Genomic DNA, 5,000 nt, shown 5'->3' with positions numbered 1-5,000 from the left:
CCTTCCCTAGAGACTCTCACAGGGCTACAAAAGTGCGTGTCTGCGGTCCCCACCTTAGCTGGAAAAGTCTGTAGCTATAGGGTTTTGTTGTTCAACTCATGCGCTTCCGAAGTGTGTATGTAGTTCAGCTGTAGGATAAGTAGTATAAGAAATAAAATTATTATTGTAACGTCGTACGTGCGCCCACGCGCCGTTCGGTATAAACTCCCGCACGCTCCATACTAGAAGCGACGCCTCCCTCTGCCCAGCTCAAACCAATATCAGAATGCGGGGTTAAAAAAACAGCCGCGAATTGTGGAGCCCTGGCGCACAGCAGAAGGCAGGTAACGATAGAAATACTCGAAGGCCGCAACAGCGAAGGCGGTCGCGTGCCACAGCCGTCCAGGGCGCGAGAGGCTCGTCCCCAGCGGGGCAGTGTATGCCTGCTCCAAGGCCGCGCGCCTAGGCTCGTCCCCAGCGCGGCAGCTGCTCGTCGCGCAGCGCACGGCAGCCGCTGCTAATCGCACCGACCTAGCTTGGCGTCAGAAAGGCGGCCAGCCCCAAGATGGGGCAAAATAAGGACGCAGATCTAGAAAGTAGTGTTAGAAAAAGCACACAGGTTACAGCCATGACAACCGAAATAGCCGAAAAGTCAAAGACAGGTGATTTGCAAACAATGGTAGAAATGAGGGAAGAGCTAGAAGCATATATGTTCAATGAAAACAACAGGATAAACAACGTACAAAAGAAATTCTTGTTAGGGAAAATGGCTGCTTATGAGCAGATTCTAAGAAAATACGAGATGGAAATAGCGCAGCTCAAAACAGAGTTGAAATGTCTAAAGGAATCTCCCCCAGCAATGGAACAACCACCTGTGAGCTATGCCACTGCAGTCAGCGCAAGAAAAGCCAAAACCGATACAAAAGCAATGCCAAACCAGACCCCAAAAGTTCTTGTCTTTAGACCAGCAGACGGAAAACAGCCAGAGAAGCAGCTACAAGACACCATAAAAGACATTGTAAAAGGAACACTGAAGGACGTAAAGATCACGAAATGTAGGACTCTGAAGGACAGTGGTGTCATCTTAGAGGTGCCAAATGACGCTGAAGCAGAAAAAATAAAGAACTGTAAGGAAATAGGAGACTCAGGGATTACAGTAACTGACCCCAGGAAGAAAAACCCAAGGGTGATCCTGTATGATGTCCCAAGACAAATTACCGACGAAGAACTGGTAACGGAGCTCTGCACAAGGAATCTTTCATCAATAGGCGGCACAAAGGAGGGAGCTGAGACAGGAATAAGAGCACTGTTTAAAACAGGTCCAAGGAACACAGATACTGTAAACATCGTCCTGGAAATGGAAGCAAAGTACTGGCATCACCTGATGGCACAAGGACGAGCATATATAAACTGTACCTCTCACAGGCTGCAGAATTTCAACAAGGCAACCAGATGCTACAAATGCCATGGTTTTGGGCACACAACACAAACTTGCAGAAGTGCTGAAACAATCTGTGGGCACTGTGCAGCACCAGGACATAGCATTAAGGAATGCAGTAACAGGAACAAGGCACCACAGTGTGCAAACTGCAAGCACTGGAAGAAGCCACATAACCACTCAGTAATGGACAAAAACTGCCCCGAATATGTCAGATTCATGGCGAAAGAAGAACAAAGAACTGAATATGGCCAGTAACACTTCTACGCCACAGTCCCCAGGTCGACAGGTAGCTGACGTGAACACAAAGTCCAGTACCCTCAAGATTCTCCAACTAAACGGGCAGAGATCCAAAGTAGTACCTAGTCAAGCATCACTTAAGATGGAAGAGGAAAACCTTGACATTATTCTTATCCAAGAGCCCTATTTAATGGAAAATAAGATCAAAGGATATCCTGTAGGCTTCCGCCTAGTATACAGCAGCAACCATGGAGTACCGAAAGCAGCCATAGGAATACGAAACACAAACTTGACAATTCTGCAGATAACCTCCCTCTGTGATGCTCATACCGCTGTAGCTGCAGTAACCGGCGATTTTGGTGAAATATACTTAATAAGCCTGTACTGCCAGTTCAATACCCCAATTGATGAATATTTGCATCGACTGGATACCATCATCCACGAAACCCAAGGAAAAGCCTTCATCATAGCAATGGATGCGAATGCCATGTCACCACTATGGCACAGCCAGGACACAGATGAAGCAGGACGAAAACTAGAGGATTTCATCTTCCAACATGGCTTAACTGTAATAAATAGAGACTCACCGTTAACAACTTTCAGTGGGCCAGCTGGGGAAAATAACATCGACGTAACACTTTGCTCAGCAAACATGTCAAGGATGGTCTCTAGATGGATGATTCAAGAGGAATGGACCTCAAGTGACCACAGGGCGATCACGTTTGAGATCTCAAAACAACATAGGGAGAGGGTCATAGAAGAGCTACTGAGATACAACACCACCTTTGCAAAATGGCAAATTTTTGATTGCCAGCTGACCACCAGAGTGGAAAACTGGCCAAACGCCGTGGGAACAAATGTAAATGAGAAAGTAGACCTCCTACAGACAGCAATACAGGAGAGCTGCAGGAAGGCCATGAGGAGAAGAACACGGCTGAAGAATGCTGTTCCTTGGTGGAATGAAACATTGACAAAAATGCGGCAGGACACAATTGCAGCTCGACACCGGCTCCAGAATGCGCGACGTGCAAATCGTGAGGCAGAAATACTGGCAGCAAAGACAACTTACAGAAGCACAAAAAATAAATATAACAAAGAAATTACGAAAGCGAAGACAGATACATGGAAGAAATGGGTAAAGGAGTGCAACAGCAATGACCCTTGGAAGCTGACCGATAGAATCCTTCGCCCTAAATATGGCACCGAAACTGTCCTCAGTAATGTAAAGGTGGCAGGAAGAGGCCCTACAATGACCTGGCAGGAAACAGTGAAAGAACTGTTGAATAACCTACTACCGGATGACAACCCAGAGGAGGACACAATACAGCAATCAGCTGTGAAGGAGCAAAATATAGGGTACCAAAATGAAGGAAACGAGCCAGACTTCTCAGCACAAGAGATAGAGACTGCAGTGAAGGCATGCAAACCACACAAAGCCACAGGACCAGATGGCATAGATGATGCCATTATAAAGCGGATATGGGAACACAATCCTGCTCTCCTCATTGATACCTATAACAGCTGCCTTAGAGAGTCCACTTTCCCAGACAATTGGAAAATAGGAAATGTCTGCATATTACTTAAGTCTATCACAAAGCCAAGGGATGAGGTGAAGTCTTATCGACCCATCTGCCTGCTCCCTATCCTTGGCAAAGTATTAGAAAGGCTAATAGTGACCAGACTGGACAAAAGGTATGAAGAGTCAGGACTGAAGGCAACAAACCAATTTGGCTTCAGAAAGGGTGCATCCACAGAAATGGCAATCAGGCAGGTTGTCTCCAGTGCAAACTGTGAAGAAAAATATGTTGTTGTCATTTTTGTGGACATAGCAGGCGCCTTCGACAATTTATGGTGGCCAAGTGTAATGAGGCGACTTAGAGCGATGCGTTGTCCCCAAAACATGTACCACCTAGTAGAAAACTACTTTAAGAACAGGAAGGCCACTGTCTACAGCAACTCTGGGTCAGTTACGAAAAACATCACAAAGGGCTGCCCACAAGGTTCTATCTGTGGCCCCTTTCTCTGGAACCTTGTATTTGACGAAGTGGTACAACGGAAGGATGGTGAGCAGTGGGATAAAGTGGCCTACGCAGATGATCTAGCCATCATCATAAAAGGGAAGAGTAGGTCGCAGCTCGAAGAAAGGGGTAGGATAGCACTACAAGCCATAAGCGAATGGACCACACAGAATAAACTAGGGATCTCCAAACAGAAAACGGTAGCCATAACCATCAAAGGTAAATTTGATAGAGAAAGACCACCTAGACTTGAACTTGATGGGGAAAGGATTAGGTTTGTCCAGGAACATACGTACCTCGGCATCACACTTGATGAAAGGCTCCTTTTCACCCCCCATGTAAAAAATATCCAAAGGAAATTATCTGCCGTTTCTGGTGCTCTCACAAGAGTAAGTAGGTCTGAGTGGGGGCTGCAAAAGAAAACCCTGCGACTAATATACCAGGCACTATGTTTATCTGTCTGCAAGTATGGTGCAGCAGCATGGGGAGACCGTACAAAACACAGGTACACTAGGAAAATATTAATGACGATACAAAGGCCATTTTTGTTGCAGATGACGAGGGCCTGTCGAACGGTATCGACAGAAGCACTACAGACTCTCACAGGGTGCATGCCTCTAGACCTAGAAGTGGTGAAAGCAGCCATGCTCTACCATGCTAGACATGGAATTGCTGGATCAGTGGCAGGTCTTGAGGTTCCTATAGTTCCTGCAGGACGCAACCATAGAATTAAAATGTTAGATGCAATTAGTTCTCTGTTACAGGATGAGTGGCAGGCAAGGTGGAGTCACTCGGACAATGGCAGAGAAACATACAACTGGATACCAGAAGTCTCCTTGTGGCAGACAGAGTGGCGTCGAGACACAACTCCGCCCTACTCCCTAACATGTCTGCTCACCAATCATGGCCTAATGAAGAGACTACATGATCTAGGCATAGAGAACAATGGAAACTGTGTATGTGGAGCAGAGGAAGATGCTAACCACATACTGTATGCCTGCACAATATATACAGACCCCCGAGAGCAGCTAACTGCAGCAGTGGGTCACGAATCTCTCATGAGGAAGGAAACACTGCTGCAGACACAGGAGAGCTACTCAGCCTTAAAGACCTTTGCTGAAGAGGCTTTTGAATGCAGGGAAGTGGCCAGAATAGTTCATGAACTGGAGCAGTAAACACATCAAGGTCCTCCCAGTCATTACAAAGGTAGCGACCACTGAGATTAAGGTCCATGGGGAAGCAAGGCGCTAAATTAGGAGGCCCTAAAGCTCCTTTTCCCCACGGACTTGTACAAAGACAGAGGAACATATGGTGAAGCGTATGTT

The sequence above is a fragment of the Schistocerca piceifrons genome, unplaced genomic scaffold (genome assembly GCF_021461385.2).
Source record: "Schistocerca piceifrons isolate TAMUIC-IGC-003096 unplaced genomic scaffold, iqSchPice1.1 HiC_scaffold_961, whole genome shotgun sequence".
NCBI classification, from domain to species: domain Eukaryota; kingdom Metazoa; phylum Arthropoda; class Insecta; order Orthoptera; family Acrididae; genus Schistocerca; species Schistocerca piceifrons.
The sequence above is the reverse complement of the archived record's forward strand: the minus strand, read 5'-3'. Positions refer to the sequence as shown.